This window comes from Bidens hawaiensis, unplaced genomic scaffold, assembly GCF_021521415.1.
Source record: "Bidens hawaiensis isolate Kalapana, Puna unplaced genomic scaffold, B.hawaiensis_p1.1 tig00001016_1, whole genome shotgun sequence".
Taxonomy (NCBI): domain Eukaryota; kingdom Viridiplantae; phylum Streptophyta; class Magnoliopsida; order Asterales; family Asteraceae; genus Bidens; species Bidens hawaiensis.
In genome coordinates this window covers 367856-393206 of record NW_027491059.1, presented here as the reverse complement: position 1 = coordinate 393206, position 25351 = coordinate 367856, and the positions used below count along the sequence as shown (strand labels likewise).

General features: G+C 38.0%; 1 pseudogene; it reads left to right on the top strand.

Annotated features, from left to right (window-relative positions):
• Window positions 1–10824: 10824 nt before the first annotated feature.
• LOC143550641 (F-box protein At5g50450 pseudogene) lies at window positions 10825–12695 on the top strand (annotated as a pseudogene).
• The last annotated feature ends 12656 nt before the right edge of the window (window positions 12696–25351 follow it).

Sequence of the window (25351 nt, the reverse complement as noted above, 5' to 3'; positions counted from 1 at the left end):
CTGTGGAATGTACGTTATTTTACAAGAATATGGGTGATGATATGCTCCTCGTCCAAATTTACTTGGATGATATTATTTTTGGTTCGACAACCGATAGTTTATGCAAAGAATTCGAGAAAACGATGTAGACAAAATTCGAGATGAGTTCGATGGGAGAAATGAGTTTCTTTCTGGGTTTGCAAGTTCACTAGTCTGACACCGGGATCTTTATCCATCAGACAAAATATGTGAACGATGTCTTGAGCCGATTCAAGATATCCGATGGCAAAATTCCCTCTACTCCTCTTCCCGTGGGTCACAATTTATCACCGGATGAATTGGAGGATACCGTAGATCCGACCCTATATCGAGCTATGATTGGATCACTCATATATTTGATTGCTTCTTGACCGGACATTATGTTTGCTATCTGTTTGTGCGCTAGGTATTAATCGAGTCCCCGAATGACTCACCTGGCGGCAGTAAGGCGTATCTTACATTATCTGAGGGGAACTCCAGACATCGGGTTATGGTACCCCAAAGACGATAAGTTTGATCTCACTGCATTTACTGACTCGGACTATAGAGGTTGCAAGATCAATTTCAAATCGACAACGGCGGGATGTCAATTCTTGGGAAACCGGCTTGTTTCCTGGTAGTGTAAGAAGCAGACAACGGTCTCAACTTCAACAGCCGAAACGGAGTATGTGGCGGCCTCGAGTTGTTGTTAACAGGTTCTCTGGATCCAGCAACACTTGCGGGATTATGGTTTGAAGTTTCTTACTACTCCTATTTTTATTGATAATTCTGCTGCAATCTTTATCACCAAAAATCCGGTTCAACATTCAAAAACAAAACATATTGAAATCCGTTATCACTTTATACGTGATTGCTATGAAAAGAAATTAATATCAATTGATAAAATTCATACGGATTTTCAAAATGTTGACCTTTATACTAAAGATTTTAACAAAACGCATTTTTAATACTTGCTTGGTATAAACGGTTTAAAATCTTTCACAGAAATTTAAAAGCTTGGTTAGATCATTTTTTTTTGTTGTTTTGTTATTTCAATTTTTACTGTTTTTAGAGGGAGAAAATAAAAAAATACAAAAATATTGTGTTTTAGTTTGTAAAGAAAAACTCTATAATCTCGAAAAATATTTAAATATTGAAAAATACAAAAACATTGAAAAATGCTCCTCAAAATTGAGTTTTTGATGCAAAAAGGGAAAATGATAGCACATTGACTTAGCGGACCTAACACATGAATAAAGTATACTAAAAGGTGCCGTAAGATCAATTGTATGATGTGTATGATAGGCTTAACAGATCGTATAAGTGCTGAAAAGATATAAACCTAAATGCTTGGCAAATCTAGTGGTGTTACATCTTGATGCATAGTTAATATCTGTATTAAGTATAAAAAAGCTTTAAAGATTGCTGTGTGTGCATACATTCATTTTTGAAGAAAATTCTGCTTTGTTTTATCTTTAATTTTGCAAAGAAATTCAACTTCATTTTTCCTTTATTTTATTCAAATCTTGGATCCTCTCCTGCGAGATAAGATTATCCGACCTGAGGGTTAAGATTTGGATATTCTGCTTTATTTTCTTGGTGTTTCGTATAAAATCTTGGACTTTCTCCACGCGATAATACGGGATTATCCGAATTGAGAGTTAAGATTTTATGCAACTTCTGCTTATTTTTTATCTTTTTATTTTTGTTAAAATGGAACCTTATCTGCGTGTAGTAATGCCGATCTTAAGGGTAAATTTTAATTTTCTGCTTTATTTTCTTTTCCTTATTTTTTTTATGAGTTACAGCTAATCAATTTAAACATTTTTTTTGTGAAATTCAATGTATAAGAGATATGAAACTGTGTCTGACAGGTGGGTTCCACATAAGATTTGTGCTTAATTGAACCTTAAAGTGTATTGTAAAGTTACGGACGGATCTGTCTAAAGTTTAAAGAGGACAATTATATCTGCAATCTTCTTTGGGTTACGTGCATAATAATGTCGAAATTGAAGTGTAATCTAGGACGTTATTAATCAATATGATTCCCTGCTCGTCTCACAAAAAATATGTACTGCTTTTCATTTACTATGTTTAGTTCTTTGCAACTTGATAATTTTCAAAATATACAAATAGATTTTATATTCTTTTTATTTTTCTGCTTTAGTTTCGATTTGCCAAGCTAGCGAATTAATCATTGAGAAAAGGAAAAAGAGTTAAACCCCGGAAAAAGTTTAAGTTAAATCGTGCTTAACGTATTTTCAATTGGTAATAATTGATGTTTTAATGTAAAAATTCGTTTAAGTTAAGTATTACCGATCCACGGTGATCGGGTATTTTAATGTATGCAATTAAAACCTACCTTGGATTTAATTGATTATTTAATTCCTTAAAATGAGAATTTTGTCTCATTAGCTAAGGAATATGGTGATTCGTTAAAAAGTTTAACGAATGTAAAGTCTTTCGTTATTTTAACATAACGAATGAGTTTCTCATTCGTTATAAGTACATTCGCTTCCGTTGTGCATAACGAATGGAAGCCATTCATTTAAACATTTAACGAATAGAAATGATTAATGTATTATTTGTCAAAGATTAACGAATGAATTATTTATTCGTTAAAGATTAACGAATGACTTAGTTATTCGTTAACAATTAAACGAATGAGATTCAACAGTTAACGAATGAGGCCATTCGTTAGTTTAAATTTTGATCGAATGAACTTAATTCGCGTAAAAGTATTGGATATAATCCCAAGGTTAGACGAATGACGGTTCATTCGCCTAATTCCTATTCCATTGTCTTCTCTAAACGAAACTTTGCCAAAATTTCTTCAAAATCTATTACTTGCATATTTGCCTAATTGGTTGTTATCTTTGTGATCAGCAGGTAATTACGATCATCATTATATGTGTTTCATGAAGATTCATCGGTGGTTTAAGTGTTAACCTGATTCATTAAATACATGAAACTTAATTGAATTCTTAAAATCGATAATATTCATATATGAGATTTTTTGAATCGTTAATGGATGAATTATTAAATGCATTTGGTTTTTGAACACAAACTAAATGGTTAATTGTATAGATTGTTTGGAATTTCAACAGATTCTAACATGAACACGACGATTTTGACTAATAATAGTCAAAATTGTTTGTATTTTGATTCTCAGATTAGTCAAACAGACACTCTAAACTGATTCGTTTGTTTTATAACGAATGAAGCATGATTCGTTATCTTTAAAACGAATGTAGCTTGATTCGTTAAGGCAGTTAACGAATGACTGTATGATTCGTTAAAGTAACGAACGGATTGTTTAAAGTCATAACGAATCAGATTGGATTCGTTAAGAGTGATTCGTTAAAATTGATTCGTTACTTGTAACGAATAGGTTAACGATTAAGGATAATTCGTTAAAGATAACGAATAAACCTTTTCCATGTTTAACGAATGCCCCATTTGTTTCCAGTTTTTAACGAATGTGATTGTCATTTGTTAAACAGGTTGTTTATTTTCAGATCTTTTACTAATGTTTGTTTCTTTTAAACAGATATGGCCCTTACTTGGAATAAAAGCCACAACATATGTGCGTTTTTAGAGCCGAACTTTGAAGATGCTCCTATCTTTGGGGGTATGATTAGCTTTCTCATCCGTTCCAGAATTTATAAGGCCATTTCTACCCGTACAGTTGTTTATCAGAAGATAATACAAGAATTTTGGAATACTGCTAAATTTATTGAAGCGGAAAATCAGATTGAAGCGGTTATTCGAGACAAACGGTTAGTGATTGATATTGGCGTGATTAGAGACTCACTGGGTTTTCATGATACTATTGATGATAGGTGTGAGTTCGATCGAGCGTTGATCAGAGGATTATTCGGCGGAGTAAAGTATAATGATGATTTGGGAAAATCTATGTACAACAAAGCGAACTTGTGTGAACAATACAAGTATCTGCTTCATGTTCTTATTCATTGCCTGGGTGGTCGGAAAGTAGGTTTCGACTAGTGCGGGGTTATGCTATAATCTGCATTCGTGGCTCTAATGCTGAATAAACCGTTTAATTTCTCTGAATTGGTTTACTATCATTTGAAGGAGAACATCACCAGCAGACACAAATTCTTAATGTATCCTCGATTTTTACAAATGATGATAAATGATTTGGTGCCGGACTTGGAGAAAGATCAAGCTGATGTTATGAAGCTTGAACACATGAACGAAGAAACTATGAGACGGTTGAGATCTTATAGAGGTCAGAGTTTGGCGGATCGACCAAGGTTTAAACGTTTGATTGGTCATCTAGCGAATATTGATTATGTCGCGCCACCTAATGATCATTGGGCTCATGACGATTCCGATTCAGAACGTGAGGGTGGTGATGGTAATGATGGTGGTCCAGGACCACAAGCTGAGTTAACTTATAACAAAAGCGTAAGCGTAAAGGTAAAGAACCGATGATGGACAAAGGGGAGAAAATCAAGAAACAACGAGTTAGAAGGGGTTCGGGTATTGAGATACCAAGTCAGCCGTTTGTGCCTTCTACTGCTGCTTCTACTACTATTATTGCTTCTACTACTTCTCCAGTTCAAGTTACATAGATTCCTCGTTCACCACAGCCAACAACATCTGTGCAGATGCCTACGTCTCCAATGCCTCCAACTTTGACTTTGGCTACTACTGTGAGGCCTGATCCTCATTTTGGAGATATCTTACATGCTGTATTGGCACAGATGCCTTCACCACAGCCAACAACATCTGTTACTCCTACACCGTTGCCAAGGCCTAAGCACTCTTTTATGACATTCAGTCGTCCTCAAGGTCCTATGCAACAAGTACATCCTAATTTCTATCACATGGCTCCTCATTCTCAATGGTTTCACATGATGAATCTGTTGCATTTACAACACACTCAAATGCAAGCAGATCGAGCTGCAAATGAGCTGGCACAACGAAATTTGCTTCGGCATCTTCTATCGGCTCAGTGTGATAATAAGGAACTTCGAGCCCTAGTTGCTGCTCAGGGGGAGAGGTTAGACAAACAAGAGGACATTATTCTTCAACTAACATGCAAAGAAGATGAATTAAAGAAGTTGAAGAATAATGAAGACGATCAGGATGGTGCAGGGGGTGGGGTAGATCAGCAACCGGGCGGAAGTTCCACATCGTTGGCGGGTAATAAGACTGATGCGAGAGTTGGTGGTGGGTCAAAAGATAGTAATCTACAGATTGTTCTATATAAAGATTACACGAGAGCCAAGCCAATGGACATTATTTCGGCTAACATGGGTCTGTTTGTAGGAATGGCTGGGATTGTTTACAGTATGGTGAATGCTGATGAGATCGAAGAAGGTGAATTTGTTGATCATTCTTTAACAAAAGAACAAATTGCCTTGCTTCTGGATTTAAATGATGATGAGATTGAGGAATTGGGTAAGAATGTGGATGTGGAAATGGAAGAAAGTACTGATACAGGTATTCCTCAAGGGAATGTACCTGATTTTGAAGAAGTGGAAATAGAAGATGTTACTGCTGAAGAATATCCGGAGTTTTACACAGATAATAACAATGACTCGGGTATTCCGTTCTTTACAACTGAGCATTTCAATGCAGCAGAGCATCGATTACAGGAAGAAAAAGATAAGTTAAAAGCTACAGAATCGAGCCATGTGTCCACTACAGAGAAGAAGAGGAAACGTGCTTTTGATGGTATGTTTGAGCATAATGTTGAAAAAATGAATAAGATGATCGAGGCTTTCAGATATCATGACCGAGAAGATGTGAAAGTTGAGAAAGCTCGGGAATTTGCATACCAGATGAAGAAGTACAAGCCTGCTAAAGACGTTAATGGTGATAAGGTGGCCTGGCAGTACGATTCAGATCTTAAGGTATATATCGTGAAGTGGGAGCATGGTATTTATTATTTCAGACGCCCACACGATATTTTATCTATGCCTCGATGGGATGTACGAACCTCAGCTAATCGTCCGTTTGTTAACCGTGGAGACGATAAATGGGCTAGCTGGTTCTACAGGCAGTTATTGCATGAAACCCGTTTTGGTTTCAAATTCTTCCATCCTCAGGTGCCGACACACAAATATATTGACGAAATATATGCACGCACGGGATGGAGGAAGTTAATCTTAATAGTGAAGCCGCCGAAGACGATGAAGAGGGTTCCGATGAAGATATTCCCTCAGAGTCTATTCACTTCATTTAATTATTGGTATTATGATAATAGTACAATTGAAGCGGTTATTGTTTATGGCCAGGGTTCACGCACGAAGACGTTACGTGTATTTGATCCGATGTGGTTGGTCAATCTATCTGAGTCTGACAACGACGTGTTATTCACAAATCAGATCAGATTCGCTAATGTAAAGGATTATGATCTTGCAATGCAGTTTCAGAGGGTTGTTCGTGTCTGCTACGCATACAAAATTCATAGCTGCGTTGAGTAGAAGACAAAGATTTTTCAACGCTAAAGTTTGATAAAGAGCTCGAGACGAGGGGGAGTTTGTTGATACACGTTTTGTACGTCTCAGTCTTTATCAGGGCATTAATGTAATTAATCTAAAGTTTAGGGGTCTTAATGTAAATATGGCTAAATGGGCCATTCGCTCTAATGTAATGTTACATTCGTTACCCCGTAACGAACATAACACATTCGTCTAATCTGTAAGCTCATTCGTTAACCCAGATTAACGAATGAGATAACGAATGAGGGCTACTCGTTATATGTTAAATGTATTAACGAATGAAGAGTTCATTCGTGTGGTTAATGTAACGAATGACACATTCGTTAACTGTTATGTTAACGAATGTGGTCACCCCCTATATATATGCTGTAAATTATTCATTAATGTAAGTTTTTCAAGTTTGTTTATCAATTCTCTCTCGTCACTCTGCCAATTCATTCTCTCACATCATTCATAACGTATAACAACATTAATCATACCTAAACATAATGTATCGTCGTAATCATAAGTTCTAGATCCTAACCCCAAGCTCTTTCAATTCCACATGTAACATCTCAGATTTTTCAAACCCGTATTCGTTTACGATTAACCCGACCCGATTCATTTTTAGATATTTAACATTAATCAAAATCAAATATTTATAAGTAAATAAGTTTCCTAATGTTCACTTTAGGCCCTTGTACTTCAATCAATGTTCAAGACCAAATTATACCAAAACTAGTTCAAGTAATGCTCATTTAACAAAGTATAGGGACTAAACTTGTAAAAAATGAAACTTCTTCTCCTCATCCCCGGAGCGCCGCGCGGTGGCCCTCTCCCTCACCGCCGCGTGCCGCCTTGAACCCTCTGCACAGATCGTTTAAACTTGATTTTGTTTTCTTGTTCGTTTATGATATAAAATCGTTTATTTTAAGCATGTTTGAGTGAATTAAGGACCACGTAAACATAATATAACTAAAATACAAGTTCTAATTCGTTTTCCTCTGCTTAAGACCAGATCTTTTAGTATATTCCGTTGATTCTTTCCCTTAAACCATATTTACTTGCTTAAACGCGCCAAAAAGCCATAATTAGTTCGGTTTATATTTTCCTATATAAACACATCATAATTCCCTGCTGTAAATTTTAATCTAACCCTAATCCACCTCCTCCAGCCGTCACCTACCTCTGGTCATCCCCAAACCCTTCGGTTTTTGCATATTCGTTGAAGATACAAGACTTGTTCGTTGACTTTGCTTGCTTTAGGACCTTTGACTTCCGTTTCTCATCAATCCTTTCACTTTCCGGTTTCAGGTTCTGATCAGTTATCTCGTTTGACACGTATTGGACGACTTGCTTATCCGTTGACTCGTTTATTCTTAATTATACTCACTTGCCTTTAATCTAAGGTGCGTTTGATCATTCCCCTTTTTATACACTTTTTTCTAACGTTTTGGGGACACATGCGTACTTACTCATATTTTCTATTCTATACATATACTCAAAATCGCAAACATAATTATTGTGTGAATATCAGTTGAATGCTATTTGCTAATTGCTACATGTTTAATTGTTTACTTGATAACGTTTGAAGAGGTCCAACATATCCCCTTATAAAGGGTTCTCATTAGTATGATCATATGACCGTCTTAGTAACCGGATCCCGATTCGCTTGGCGAAGGTAAACCGACAATTTAGTCATTGAATTCAATGCCCGATTCGCTTGGGAACGATTCATTGGCATACGAGTACAACTTGGTTTTGGTTTGTTAAGGTTTGATTGATTATTACCATATAGATTGGTTTGCGCATTTAACACTTATCATTCATTATTTATTTATTATATAACTATTTGTTGTGTCAAAATTGGTGATCATCTCACTCAACATGTTTGTTGACAAAACTCCATTTTCTACGCATATGCAGGTTACCTGAGTTGAAGGATGGACACTTAGAAAGAACTTAGGATTATATTGAAGACAAACTTGAATTTAAATGATTGTTCTTATTCATTTGAATGGTTTTGTTGTATTTGATTATTGTGTGTATTATTTGAATAAAATAATTAATTAGATATTGTCATTTATAATTATGATAGTATCTTCGCGCTGTGAACAATCGGATCATGCCCCGACATTTCCGCCTTAGGTTGGGGTGTGACACCACAAGTGCAAATCGTCATTAAAAATTTATTAATGTGATGTAGTAACTTGAGAAATATAGGGAAAGTGTATTGGTGCTCTTTTGTAGAATCAAAATTTTTCTTGTATAATGGAGAAACTCTCGTGACTTACTCTAAATAGAAATAATAAATATAGTGTTCAAAATATGTCACATGTCATCAACTGACACTACATGATTTTTAAATCATCTTTGCATCTTAAAAGAAGTACACCCGCAAGTTTGCAATAATTGAAAATACAGAGTTCAATCAAGCTATATAGCTAGTTTTATCTTATGCTGCCACATGACGAAATTATATTCAATGGAATAAATTTGGACCCAACCATCTCAGATGGCTGATCGTTTACATGGAATGCCATTAGGAGAGATAAACGTGATCCAGCCCATCTCAGATGGCTGAACACCTAAAATCCATTTGGTCTATTGTTAGACATCTAAAAACCATTTTTTTATTTATAAACCTACTACTTTGGAAAAAAATCTTTTACTTAAGGCCAAAATATTTTTCGTCTTCAGCCCATTTTTTTTCGATTATCGGAGCCGGCCCTGTCTCCAAGTTGAATTTGATGGGACAGACAGATATACAAGCTTTCTTTAGGGGACATGCCAGCCTGACACCTAACACTTTCGTGCTCTGGGAATGTAGATGATCGAGCGAACAATAACCCGTTAGTAATTCAAATAAACATTAAAATAAAGGTAAAAATACTAACATTTTCCATTTATTATCTCCCTTTATTTTTTCATCATTAGGGGGGGCTTAATATTGAATGACACCATCGTAGCCCCTTCCATTTTACTTGAATCTTTATATCAGCTACAAAACCTCTTACGTTTTAGCCTTTTAATTTTCTTTTCTACACAATAAACAGATGAATCAACCGTTTCGAGATACACATTAATTTCCACTTTCCCACACAAATCTCCACATCTAGAAAAAAATAAAACCACTCCAAATTTCTTAACTTTTAGTAAAAGAAAAAAAACAGTGTTAATAGACTTCATAAAATTAATAATTTGTCCGGTTCCAACTTAGGACCAATATAAAATTGGACCACGATCGATAACATAATAAAATAAAAACCTTTGAAATCCCAATGTGAATATATTACTAAAATATTTCAAAATTTTAGAATTGTCTAGTAAAATCTTGTTGAGTGCATCATTAGTGATCTCTCTTATACTCACATGATAGCTGTCATTGTTGATTGGTCATTGTTGATTTTTTAACACCTTTTAGTTTAGAAGCCATAGTTGATTTGATTTTAAAATTCATCATTAAAAATTTTATAGTGATCAATTTAGATTTATGTACATGAGAATTTTAAAGGTCCTTGTTTTTGCTTTATTCAAACAGGTAAAACGAACGGACATAAAAATTTTGAAAGTGAATGCATTAATTTGAGAGTTGCTTACAAATATAAGTCAACTCTTTAAATTAATAATTTATTAGTTTATCGATATAATAATATCTGGCTAAATTAATAAAATATTCCGATCCTAACATTACTAATTTGTAAAGGTTTTACTGTAATCAATATTCTGCTCATGAACACTAAGCTAATAGCATTCTCAGTAGGTCCTTCATATTATTGTGAGTGTGTACTCTATATTAAGATAGAGAACATTTATTGATGAGTAATTTAAAGAAAACACACTTCACCCTTTATAATTTTTTAACGTTTTTTGAAAGAGGTTATGAGTGGAGAAGAAAGAAAAGATAATGATGAAAGTATAAAAAAATATTATTGAATTGAAAAAAAGAAAGAAAATATCATATTTTTTAATGTAATTATAGAGATAGAGATGATGCTAAGAATGCTATCGAGTGAACCAATAACCGTTAAAATATACGTAAAAAATATACTAATAACATAAATAACTATATTGATGATATTTTCCATTTATTCTCCCTTTCTTTATTCACAGTACGTGGGGTCCTTAATATTTATTTAATAACACCACCGTAGCACTTTCCATTTTACTTATCTTTATATCAACTATAAAACCCCTTACGTTTTAGCCTATTAATTTTCTTTTCTACAAAATAAACATATGAATCAACCGTTTCGAGATGCACACCTCTCCATATCCCACACAAATCTCCACAAAATAAAACCACTCCAAATTTCTCACCTTTATTAGTCACAAAAAAAGAAAAAAAAAATGTATCATCAATATTAAACTCATGAAGAAGAAGAAGAAGAAGAAGAAGAAGAAGAAGAAGAAGCCAACAATATATGATCTATTTGAATCATTGCATGATGATATTATTATATCTATTCTATGTAAACTCAGTTCTTCCGCATCTTCTCCGTCTGATTTCATCTCTGTTCTTCATACGTACGTTTTTATTATGTTATATTTTGTTAGAAGTAAGATCTGAATAAAAATAAAAATGTGTACTGTGGATTTTATTGTTAACAGATGCAAGCGGCTGAATAAATTAGGGCTTCATCCGTTAGTGTTATCAAAAGCATGTTCTAAAACGCTTGCTGTTAGTGCTAAAAACTGGTGTGAAGAGGCTCACCGGTTTTTGAAACTGTGTGTGAATTCTGGCAACGCGGAGGCGTGTTATATTCTCGGAATGGTAAGTATTAAATTAATTAGGAATGAGATCGGTACCGAAAATAAGTGGAACTGCATCTTGATACCGCCCCGATTGAAAATACCGAAACCAAGTTGAAAGTATGGTACTAGGTATTTTCAATAGGTGTAGGTGTCGGTACTCGTTCTTCATGTTTTTGTTTTCTGTTATTGGTATATGGTTTTACTTGTTTTTAATACCTGTACCTAAACGAGTGATACCATACACCTTACCAAATGAAAATACCAAAACCAAAAACATGAAGAACGAGTACAGGTACGGTATTTTGCCGTACCGGTACAATTAAAAATAATATACTTAGGTATATTCAGTTTGTAGTTAGTGTACTCGGTATTTTCAATCGGTTTCGGTACTCAATTTCATGTATTCGGTTTCCGTGTTTTTAATCGATACTGTCTACATATACGGTGATAATCATTATTGTTCAGTATTTTTCAATACAATACTGATCTCATCTCTAATTTTTTTTATAATAATAATTAGCTTCATATATAAATTAATTTAATTTAATAATAATAATTAGTCTTTTTTTTATAATAATAATTAGTCTCATCCCTATTTAAAAATACCCGAGTCTGGTACCATTGAAAATACTGAAACCAATTAATATATTGTATTATTGTATTGAATTTGTTCAAATTTTAATTACTAAACTTCTTCTTTTGTCGATCCAATTTTACTGCTTGCCGAATCGAGGAAGTGGCGCGTCATTAATGGCGAAGGCGGCGATTAAGTCACATGCGCCGGCACTGTACTCGCTCGCGCTGATTCAGTTCAACGGTAGCGGCGGCTTAAAGAACGATAAGGATCTGCGTGCAGGCGTTGCTCTGTGTGCGAGAGCGGCGTGCCTCGGCCACATGGACGCTCTTCGTGAATTTGCGCATTGTCTCCAAGACGGTTACGGAGTACGGAAGAACGTCCACCAAGGCCTGCGTCTTCTTGTACAAGCTAATGCACGAGAATTCGCATCCGTAATAAATGTTTTAAGAAATGAAAATAAACCGTTATTGTTACCGTTGCCGTCACTGCACCCGGTAAAAAAGTTAATGGTGGAATGGTTCGGGTTGGGGGAAAACCAAGAAAACAACGGGTTAAGGATGTGTTCTTATGCGGCGTGTGGGCGACCCGAGACCCGAATAAACGAGTTTAGGAGGTGTTCGGGTTGCGGGAAGGTAAACTATTGTTCGCGTGGGTGTCAAGGGTATGACTGGCGGGTGCGGCACAAGGGGGAGTGTGGGCCCATGGAGGAGTGGGTGGGCCATGTGGTTGATGACGTGGAGGGAGGAGTTGATGTGAATGGCGAGGGTGATCGGGCGGTGGAGATTGAAGATGGCCAAGTTGATGGGATCGAGATCTGATTTGTGTACCGTTTCTACAGTTGGATTTTTTTTTTTTTTTACTTTTTCAGATTTTTGTAAAAGGTGGCTTTGGGTGAAGGATTTTAACTTTTGAGACCATATGATTTACTCTAGCAGTCTAGCTACTCTGTTTCTTGTATTATTAAAAAAAAATATGTTATTACTAATTTAGTTGCTAGAAATATTAGAGGTTTCCCATCTTATCAACTATATTTTTATAATTTTGAGCGAGGTTTTTATAATTTACAAAATGGTTTAGGTGTTGTGAGTGGAGGTGATAAAAATACATTGATTTTTCTATTTATTTAAAAGTTTCCTGTAAACCTATCTTCTCCATACTAAATCAGCATTTGATAGGTTATCCAACCCCGAGCAATCTTAGTTATTGGTGGGGGTTTGGTCCGTTAGCAGGTATTTGTTTAGCCATTTAGATAGTGACGGGCATTTTTTTAGCTATGCATCACACACCTCATGTGGATCTAGCTTCCAACTGCGCAGAACAAATTATGAGAGATGTTGAAGGGGGATGGTTGCTCCGTTATATGTGTGCTAACGGGGCAAGTATGTTTCTCATTGTGGTTTACCTTCGTCTTTTTCGTGGTCTATATCATGCGAGTTATAGTAGTCTTAGGGAATTTGTTCGGTGTCTCAAAGTTGTAATCTTACTATTAATGATTGTGACAGCTTTTATAGGATACGCACCAATTACAAGCTTAGATAGCTTATAAATTTTTTAATATTTTTTGAAAGTTGTGAGTGATGAGGAGAGAAAAAAAAATAGTGATAAATATATAAAAAATATTATTTAATTGAAAATGATATATTTTACTGTATTTTGGGATTTGAAAATATGGGAAGAGATTTTTGGGACGCTTTTCGGCCCGAAACACTAGAAAACACTGCCCCCCCTCAATGTTTTGGTGCATTTTGCATTCAAAAATTCACCCAACGTTTTTTACATAACGCTAGATGAAGAAGATGGGGCCAAGGAGGAAAACAACCAATAGAAAAGGAGATGGGTGGAAAACACCCAAAACGTCCCCACGACCCCCTCATCTCTCTGTTTCTATTAGATGGTTTTCCTTCTTGACTTCACCATCCCCTTGATCAAGCATTTTCTACACAATGCTTGGAGATGTTTTGAAGGCCAAAACGCCCCGGGGCCGGTGTTCCTGGGCGTTTTGGGCACGCTTTCAACCCCAAAACGCCCACTACATTGGGTCTTGGTTACCACTCTATAAATTAGAAATTGTTAGTTTTTTGTTAAATTTTAAAATAGGTTTAATTTTGTTTTAAAAGACATCTTTTTATGCAAGTGATTCGGGATGAAGTTTTGGGTCGGAGTCAAAATGTCCGGAATGGTGTTCATGTTCATCTTGAACCACCCTTCCTGATCTTCCAATTCGTTGGGATCCAGATCCATTTCTTTTTTGTTTTTTATGGAATCGGTATTACCAACCCGGCAACCCGATAAAGAAATTGGATTTGGTACCGCCTAGAGTGGAATGGGGTTCCGGCCAATAAAATGGGTACCGACTCCATATTTTGTTCCACTGTGTTCATTCACGGTTCACCTATACAAAAATATGATTCAGATCTCATTCTTTGGTAATTTATGTTTGGATTATATATAAGTTTATTGAAGTATGTAAAATGCATGTAATGACGGTCTTTTTTGTAGTTCTTTACAAATATTTTATTAGTTATTATAATATTCAATTATTTTACAAAATGCTTAATTTAATTTTTTGATAAACCTCTTAATTGTAGTAAACCTTTTTCTTTTCTTATTAAGCTAAAATAAATAGAGAAGAATCTTACTATACTATTAAAAGAAAACAAGTTATCCATATGACATTCAGTTAGCACGTCTATATAGGCTTCCAACTCATCCGGTTTCTATTTATAGAATTTCCACACATTTAACAAATTAATTTAAATTCGAATTTGAGCTTTAAAGAGCGGTGATCCAACCAAAGAATTATAGTTTTTAATATTTTCTAAAATTTGTCATTGGAATTTATTATAGGTTCTTATGAAGTTTTTCATCATTGACGTTATTAATGTTCCAACTATATCAAGGAGGACATTTAATTTCGTAAAGTTTTCAACAATCACAATGTTTGATCATAACAAACAAACTGTCCTTTCAATTGTTTTACTAACTGAATTTGACCCACCATTAAGTCTTTTCAAACTTATTTATTTTCCCTTTTATATGATGATCATTATTGTGGGTCAATAATTATTTTCCCTTTTCAATGGTCTGTACATATATAAAATTCCTTGTTCATAACCATTTGTATCTATCTTTTCTAAATCTTGTATTTCTTCATAAAACAAAGTAAATAATTATTTTTTATAATGAAGTTCTAAAGTTCTACTTTACTTTTGTGTTTCATTCTGAAATTGATGTTTTTGGAGTTACATAATTTCAGAATGAAACATGTATGTTTTCTACATCTTTCATACACATGTATTTAAAGATGACATATTATTTGAGTTTCGTTTTGTTTTTGTTGGATTTATATAAATTTTTTAACTTATTTTAATTTGACACTTATTATTTTGGGCGATTATAATACAAGGAGAAAGCCAATTTTTTAGATGATCCCTACTTTTTTTTTATTATTTTATTTTTTTCCTTTGATTAATCACATTTTGAGCGGTCATTAATGTTAAGATGACAATTCTTCATAGTTTGTTAGCATGTGTTTACGGAGAGAATAAAACCACCTGGTTATCAAAATAGTATTATGCCAGAAAATTTTAATCTATATATTATTTTTTAGTTTCACTGAGTTTCTCTACTCGAATTTAAATGAACGACACCAAATTGATAATTGGGTGGTGTGAAATGTGTTTTTGTATTTGAATGACTTTTTATAATACTTTGATGGCGTATGCATACATTATCTGTTTTATAATACTTGAATGACATTTTATAATTGGTTTTTGAAGTTTAAAAATATCGGATGCAAAGTTACCGGTGACAGAGGTGTTTTTTTTAAATTAAAAATTGAATTAAAATAACTATGTAATGTGCTATAGTTGAAGTAAAATTATCCTCTATTTTTTTAATAAATATGATATTTGTATTTTTCTCCACCCGTGTGTAGCACGGGTCACTATCTTAGTTATATACAAAAAGCACCTCAAAGTAAGTGGAAACACCAACAATCGAGGAAAGAAGGGCAAATGCATACCCGGATTGAGATGTGGTGAGCGGATTAGACATAATTTGTCAGGACTAACATCTTTCTGATGGCATAACCATATATAAGGGTTTTTCTAGAGGTATGATAAACGTCATGGCCGGCTCTAAGGCCAGGCAATGTGGGTGCTTAGCCGGGGCACAAAATTTTTTAAAAATTCCCGGTGTTATATATATAGAATACCAAATACTTATAATCCCACTATTTTAATAATACTCATACACTTTTTAAACCCAATTTTTTTAAATCACCTAACGACTTATAGGTAATTAAAAATTGAAAGAGACCCGTTACTTTTTATTAATCAATAAAAGGTAAATAGATAGAAAAAATGAAATGAATAGGCGGGATAACAACAACATCGACTTCGAACACCAATAGTCATGGTAGCATCTGCAGAAATGAGTTTTTTGAAATTATAGTAATTGAATTCTTATTTACGATCCACAATGCCCCAAGAAAGACTTGGTGGGTTGGTGATCATAGCTATCGAGAACAGAATACTAGAGAGCATAAGTTACGATGAGTTGATTCACCAAATTGCTATCAAGAATGTTATGTGATCTTAAAAAATCGTTGGGTAGCTATTAGCTTATTCGGTATATAATAAACTCATTCTAATACAATTATTTTGCTAATTGCTATACTTATTGCCATAACTTTAATCATCGTTTACAAAAATTGTTTACATTATTTAGTATGTTAAGACTTAGGAGGCATATTTTTTCGGTTCGACCGGGACACGCGAATTCTGATGGACGGCCTTGATAAACATTATGGACTATTAGGGGAATGTTTATCTGAATGCACTTAGTTTGCTTCAGCTTCATTTTCCTTAGAGCTCTTGATGTAGATAACTTTTAGTGGTGACTTAAGATACTTCTGAAAGAGTTTTATCACTTTTTTTTTGTTTTGTTGAAATACGTTTCTATATGTTCTACTTGTATTGTTATCTGGTACTAATATAGTTATCACATAAATTTAGAGCATCTCCAATCGTAAGAGGTGTTTTTAATCCCAAACACCTCAGCATCATTACCATCTCACCACTTTTTTCTTCTCGTTCTCCTTTTTTCTCTACTTTCTTTATCCTCTCTTTTCTCTTCAACCAAACTATCAGTTGAAGATGTCTTATGTTTTCTAGTAGCTACTACTATTATTATTAGTACTTTATGTTTGGTTGTTGGTTTTATTGCCTATAGCTACACCTTATTTCACACGGTCCACTTTACTTGACATGCCAACAACTGGGTTTAGAGAGCCGTGGATTTTAGGGGAAACAACCTTCGTTTAGGATAGAAGAAAGGTCTATACTCGTTCCACCCTCCAGACCCTATGAATAACTTATGCTATGCATGGTACATATATTATCGGATAGGTAACTCTCTATATATAAAGATCATATAATAACATGCATTATGTGTGTTTTGTATTTTGATAGATGGTTTATGGTTATGTACTTATATGTTAAATACGATTTAAATACTATATTCAACACGCTCATATATATTATATATTCAGTATAACATTTATGCTTATAAGTTCTTTTTTTCCGGAAAATATTATTCTTGATTGAACATTACCCAAAAAGAAACAAGACCCATATAGCAAATGGGTAGTTAATTAAAGTATCACACTATGTTCTGCAATATGATAAATTAAAAGTTTTTTATTACATTGAAACAAAAAATAAGCAAGCAAAAAACTGTGTCACTACACCTTTTAGTTACGTATATAAGTTGTAATAATAATTAGAATACAGTAACTTAATTTTGTTACACATTTTAATTTAATCAGTGTTTATTAGGCACAAAAACCAAAGTTACTAGGGACACAGTTTTACTTGAAAAGGTACACACAGTAAATGCTATAATCGTTCGTTCCGTAGATAATTGTTTATATTATTTCAAAAGGAAATAAAAGTTCGTAAACATTTAATACATAAGAATTTAAAAAAAGACAACGTTACATTTATTGCATAAGAGGTTAAAAATCTGACAACGTTACATTTAATAGAAACAGGTTCCTACCCAATTATACCCGAAACCAGTTCCTACCCGATCCACTTTTAACTTTTGTTGATCATATCCAAAACCGGTTTCTACTTGGTTTCGGTTCCTGAAAAATACCCTGTTTGTGCGCATCTATGGTTCTATCTAGAGGTGTACAAAAAAACCGGTTTCACCAAAACCGGTTCCCAACCCAACCCAAACCGTCAGTTTCAGGACTGGTTCCCCTTAAGATCTACCAAACCTGTTTTAAAACCGAACCAGTTTGAGAAAAACCGGTTTAAAACCGGCTAAAACTAGTTAAAACCGGTTTATAAACCGAACCGAACCGACGTGACCAGGTCAGCCTATCATGTGTCTAAACCGGTTTATAAACCGAACCGGTTTGAGTCAAACCGATTTTGACCAGCCGTTGACCAAATCAGTTCGGTTTGGGTTTAAAACCGGTTTTGTACACCTCTAGTTCTATCTAACTGGTTGAGTTTTTTTTGTTACTGAAGAAACGTGGATCGGCTCACTGGTAGACGATCAACTTTCCTCGGGTATGAGTGTGCTATATCACCGATGGTTCTCCGGAGTATGAATTCTTCCACCTACAAAATGAGCAACACCGTAAACTTACCCCTCAGAAAGGGACAGATGGGTCCTCTTTGGGGTAACCCTCCGGTGTGAGAATAAGAGATTGTAGGAGAAGATAATAATAATCTGAGAGTGAGTAAGGATTTAGAGTGTATTTTCTTGCTTACCTCCCATTGTAGAGGTGGTGTGGTATTTATAGTGTTAGGGTTTCCAATCATTGGGCTCAGATCCCATTAGGGCCTTTTTGGCCTCCTCCTATTGCTTCGCGCCACGTGTCCTTAGGACACCTGGTGCTTTTTCATTGATTATTCTCTGACCAAGGTATTTCACCTGACCCATGTGCAATCACGTGGTAGCACATGGGTTTTGCTGAGTTGTCCACCTTTCATCGGCAGCTGTCAACATCAGCATATTCATTATTCCTTAAAGGATACCTTCTGGAAGGTTGTCTGATGAGTACAATCAGGGTTGTCCTTATCCTGATTTGGATAAGGACGAGGTTGATTATGTGCATGTGTGATATGCGCCTATCCTGAGGATGCGCGAGGTCTTCTCTTTATTCTCACGCGCAGATGTTTTATGGGCAGATGTTTGATGCGTGGGCATATGTGATATGCGCCACGCGTGGATGCGCCACGCGCAGATGTGATATGCGTGAGCATATATGATGCGTGAGCATATGTGATATGCGCCACGCGCAGATGTGATATGCGTGAGCATATATGGTGCGTGAGCATGTGATACGCGTGAGCATATGTGATGCGTGAACATATGTGATATGCGCCATGCGCATAGGTTTTGGCTTTGTGCCTTCATAACATCTTGATTTCAAGCCTGTTGTCTATATCTTGTGGGTTGACCCGCCACGCTCGATGTTAGGGCGGGTGCATACCTCTTCAAGCCCCCCCAGTCTAATGTGTGTCTTGTCTCGCGCGAGCGAGGTAAGATAGATATTAGACTTAATAGTTTGCTCTTTTAATAGGGTTTGTCTTTTCTTTTTTATTTCTCATCGTTGCGCGAAATTCTATCCTTTTGGTTGAAATGAATCGTCCATGTACGTGGTTGGTTGGTGCTGACACGCGTCAGAGATGGAGACATGTGTCAGACTTTTCGTGTGCTCGAGGTGCTACAGTTGCCTTTCATGTCCCCTCACACAGTGTCAGGAACACGTGTCGCGCTCGTGTTGGCCTGCACCTGCGGGTGGAGGCGCGTGAACTCTGATCAGTACCTGTTTCGTTCCCTTTCATGTCCCCTCACACAGTGTCAGGAACACGTGTCGCGCTCGTGTTGGCCTGCACCTGCGAGTGGGGGTGCGTGAACTCTGATCAGTACCTGTTTCTTTCTCTCTCCTGGGCCTATAAAAGCAAGCCTTTTGAGTTGTTATTCTTCATCTTCATTGTTATTTCAGAGCTTTTTCTTTCCTTCCATTTTCATTCCGATTAAGAGCCTGTCTTTTGCTTCCAGATTTCCGTTCTTGAAGTAACCGCTGTTTGATTCACAGTTGTATGTCTGATAACCCAGACATCACAATCTCCCCCAGCAAACGCCGTGTAAAATCATTAGTCATGTCCACTTTGAAGAAGACCGGCAAGGGAAAACGGGCTGCCGAGGCCTCGTCGGAGGAGGTGGGGAAGGGCAAAACAGTGAAAAGATGGAATGAGATTCCCTGCAAACTGAAACAGTCTGACTTTGACAGTCTAATCGCCTCTCAGGGTTTTCTCCCTGAGTACGGCTGTATGCTCCCGGCGGCCGGGCAAACGGCGGCGGATCCGCCCACCGGCTATATCTCCTTATACTGCCATTTTTTCACTCACTGTAACCTTCGTCTCCCGATGACAAGGTTTATGGGTGCGCTGCTTCAATTTCATGGGATTCACATATCCCAAGTCCATCCTTTTGGACTTGTGCGCATGACTCATTTTGAGTTCATGTGCAAAGCTCAGCGCGAAGAGCCCACCCCTCGGCGCTTTCAATATTTTTACAAGCCAAAAATCCAAGATTCTTGGTTCTCATTCATTCCTCGCAGTCAGAAGGTTAAGTGCTGCACTGTTTCTTTTAAAAGCCTTCATGACTGGTCTGAGAAATTTTTTTATATTAAGGCTGGTGTGATTCCCATCCGCATGACCATGCGCGCGATCAATTCTGCGCCCACGGATGAAAATGTTCTTAAAAACCCAACTGGCGCATGGGTTAATAAGTTGACTGCTGAACCATCCCCCGCCAAGAATATTTGCGAGGAGGCGCTGGTGGGGGTTGGTATGAGCAAGAGGTGGACCGACAGCGCGACTGAGCCTGTCATTCAAGTTGATGGCTTATGTGAGTTATTAGCTCATTGCATTATTTCTGCGCGAATATAATTCGTTTTGCTGATATCATTTGCCTTGTTTTATGCAGTAAGCAAGGAATACGTCCACGCCGCCTATGATGAGCATATGGAGGGTGGCTTTGTCGCGCTGGGCGCTGGGGAAGTTGCTTTCCCCGATCGCTTTGACGATATGTTCATCCCTGTTGATTTGGGATTTTGCTTTGACAGCGACGCGCCTGGTAAGCCTTTATACTTATGCTTATGCCTTTATAATACCAAATTTGGTTAATATTTCTGTTGTACGTTTTGTAGATGCGCTCGAGAACTATGAGCTAGAGCTCGCAGAAGAGGAGGTGGCATAAAAAACTGAGGCGCCACAACTCAAGCGCAAAGCTAAAGGCAAAACTGGCGCAGGGGCCAGTAAAAACAGAAGAAAAATGATGGCCCTGTTGCTCAGGATCCTCCTACTCAAGCGAAGGGACTTGAGAAAACCAAGGGGTTTACCTCCAAGTTTTCCTTGTCTTATTTGCCTCGAGGTGTGGGCAGTCCTCCTGTCCACACGAGGTATGGTGCCGCCACCTCATCTCTTCGCGCGGCGGACAAGGGAAGCGGCGCTGCGCCTGCTGTTTCCTCTTCTCCAACAGGTATACTTTGTTTATATTTTGTGGTTTTATGAGCGTGATTCCGATAGAGTTATTAATGAATCTTTGCTCATTCAAATGTTTGTAGAGCCGGCGACCTTGGTGGATCAACCTCAGGCGCAACAAGGTACCAAGGTTGCGCCGAAGGTTGCTTTGAAGTCCCCTGTTTTACCCTCGAAAAGGGGGAAAATGGACTTCATGGCGATGTTCGACTCGCGGACGGCGGTGCGCCAAGGTATATATTGCGCTTTGATTTTCTGACTTTTTTCTTTTAGATCAAGTCATGAATCATTTCTCCTTGTTGGTTTTTTCATAGGAATTATAGCTGGCACGCAAGCTGCTGGCGCCGGCGCCGGCGCCGTTAGCTCTGCTCCTGCTCCGACAAGCCCTGAATCTCCTCTTATTGGGATTACTAAAGAGCAGGAGACTATTTTACGCGCTGATCTAGCGGCGTCGAGACCTCCCTCACCTCCTCCTGCGCGCAGCCCTCCTCGCGAGACTGGTTTTGATTTTTATAAGTCGCATGAGAAAAGGCCTGTTACTGAGGAAGATGAGGAGGTCCATTTTGAAGACTCCGATGGCGGCCGCGCAAGCCCTGTAGCGCCACGAGATTTCGTGGCGCAGCCTTCTCGTGGGGCTGGCGCTGACTTTTCTGCTTGCTCCCCGCAGGTATAAGTTCGTTTTGCTCCGCTGTGCGGACTTCCATATTAGTGTTTAGATGACTAGAACGTTGCTTTGTGTTTGCAGGAAGCCGATCACATATACCGCCCGAGATGGAATATTACTGAGGATAGCTCATTTCAGTCCATGGGTGTGTGTGAAGACTTCTGGGCTCACTCTGTGCCTCCAGCTGAAAGGAGGTTTCAGGAGGAGCGCGCCCGCGTGGACTTGCTCAACGACCATCTTTTCGCTGGGTCAGCGTTCTTTGCTGCCTCCTAAGAGCTTCGCTATGACTATGTAAAAGTGCGTGATGCTCTTGTGGAGGCCAAGCAAGAGGCTAAGGTTTCTGCTTGGAATCTTTCTGACGCTCGAGAGAGAGCTGAGAAACTCCAAGCAGAACTCAGCGAGAACCGAGCAAGTGCCAACGCTGCTTTTGTGAAGCTCGGGCATGAGCTGCAGGCTGCGCGGGAGAAGCTGCAGGCGGCAGAGGCGGATGCAGCCAGGTATGCGCGGCGAGCGCGTGATTTGGAGCTAGAGGCAGAGGCGCGTGATCAAACTCTTGTGCAGGCTATCACTGACAAATCTTTATTAGAGAGTGAGGTTGCGCGTCTGAAGAAAGAGCTCGAAGCTGCGCGGGCAGAAAAGGATGAAGCCCTGGCGATAGCAGTGTCTAACAGCGAAGAGCTCGATGCTGCGCGAGCGGAAAGGAATGAGGCCTTGGCGGCGGCAGCGTCCGACAGAGAAGAGCTAAAACAGACCAAGGAAACTGTTGAGTTGTTAAACTCTCAGATACCTGCTCTTGAGACGTCTGTTTCTTCCCTCGCGCAGGATCGCCAATGGCTAGTCTCACAGGGTATGACTCGTTGCGCTTATGCGATGAAATACTCAGACGAGTTTCAGACCCTTGTGATGGATTGCAACGCTGCGTCGCGCTTGGTGGGTCGAGCTGAAGGGTTTAAGGATGGCTGTGAATATAGCATGCTGAAGAAGAACCCATCCGACTACCCTTATCAGCTCGACGTTGTCTGCGCTGACATGGCCGAGGTGGGGGAGAAGTATTTGAATACTCTCATTCCCATCCTTGAGCAGGTATTTTAACCTTAATGAGTTTACCTTGACTTATTCTCCTGGTCTTTTGTACTCATACTTTTCCTTGTGACTTGCAGATAGCCGCGCTTGCTGACCAGCCCGATCTCGGCGCGCTAAAGAAATTACTTGACGAGTGTGAAGGGGTTGGTGGCAGCGATGATGGCGCGGGCAATGCTGCCTCTGCTAGCGGCTCTGGCGTGGCAAAAGGACCCGCTCCTGACACTATCGTGATAGAAGACGACTCCATTCAAGACGAACAGCTTGACTATGGTCAGTTTGGAGATGACGAGGAGCGGGCTGCGCCAGATGCTGAGGGAGGTAATGATGAGGGCGATGAAGAGGCTGATGTTGATATAGAGACTTGAGAAGCCCTTCATGTTTTTTTTTATTTGTAGTTTGTATCTCATCATTTTGTAAATTTGTAAACTTCTATGTTTTGGAATGAAATTTTGTTTTCCCCTTATTCGCATCTTGTGCATTCCCAATTCATCTCTTTATATTGCATGTGTTTGCTTGTTGAATATAAAATATGCTTGCACATTGAAATTTGAACAAGGTTGTAAGGAAATTATTTTACTTAATCCTTGTCATATTTCAAGTTATTTTGCGATATTCTGAATATGTTGACACGTGCTTTGGCATTTCATTATTCCTCTTTTGCGCGACGTTATCGCGCATTATTATAGGGAATTATGAGTTTTTTAGCCTTTATGTGTCAGTATGTGTTACTCTGATATCCATTACAATCTCATGCGCGACCTCGACCTGAGACCTTAACAACTATGTTTTGGCATGTGCTTTGCCTTAGCTGTGTTTAGGTATTTTTATGGTCTAGCTGCGCAGCATGTAGGATGGATGTTGTGAGTAATTTGAGCTAAGGCTCGTATTATTGGGCTAAGGCCCTGAGCTAAGGCTCATATTATTGGGCTAAGGCCCTGACGTTTTAGAGTTAAAACTCGTTAACGCGTTTGAGCTTGGAGCTCGCGCATGTATGTTTTACTTCGTTTTATTTTTAGTTTTGATGTCAATATAATGTTGTCATATTGCTCAAAATTGATAAAGGGAAGTGTGAAACATGTATGCAAAAAGGTAATAGAACACACATTAAGAGAAAATAGCGCTTATCATTATTCATAATGGCTTAAAAAGCCTTGATTACAAACTTGACAATTTTTATATGAAACATTTTCTAAGCTGTGCTGCGTTCCATGCGCGCTGGATCTTCTTTCCATTCAAATCTTTTAAAGCGTATGCACCTTTTCCCAATTCTTCCGAGACTTGATAAGGTCCCTCCCAGTTGGGGGACATCTTTCCCGGGGGTATCGCGCGACTAGCTTCGTTGTTCTGAAGGACAAAATCATTCTTCTTGAAGTGGCATTCTTTCACGCGCTGATTGTAATATTTTTCTAGTTTTTTCTTGTATTTGGCTTCACTGATGATAGCCGCCTCTCTGCGCCCTTCAAGTAAGTTGAGATCCAACCTCCTTTCGCGCTCGTTATCCATCTTATTCATCATGAGCACTCTATGGGATGGGCATCCAATCTCTGCTGGAATCATAGCCTCCGTTCCATAGGTTAGGCTGAACGGGGATTCGCCATTGCTGGTTTTGCTTAATGTCCTGTGCGCCCACAGGACATTAGGTAGCTCCTCGACCCATGAATGGGATTCTCCCTCCAACCTTTTCTTCAGCCCATTCAGCAAGCTTTGGTTCGCGCGCTCCACTTGGCCATTCCCCTGAGGGTGGTATACTGAAGTGAAGATTTGGTTGATGCGCAATTCCTTGAGCCAGCTGGATATCTTCCTGTCAGTGAATTGTTTGCCATTGTCGCTCACAATTTCCATGGGCAGGCCAAAACGGCATATGATGTGGCTCCAAATAAATTGCTTCATCGCCTCGGCTGTGATTTTTGCTAGTGGCTTGGCTTCAACCCATTTTGTGAAATAGTCTACTGCCACTACCAAAAACTTTACTCGCCCCTGCGCTTGTGGTAAGGGACCCACAATATCGATTGCCCATTTGTGGAAAGGCCATGCGGAGGTCACTGGAATCAGGTTGTTCTTTGGCCGCATGGTGTTTGGCGTATAGCTCTGACACGCCTTGCATTTTTGGATCTCTTTTAACGCGTCCAAGTACATGCCTGGCCAATAGTAACATGCGTTCATTGCCTTGGCCACCACCATGCGCGGGCCAGCATGTATTCCACAGGTTCCTTCGTGTATCTCTCTGATCACATAGCTTGCTTCCTCGGCA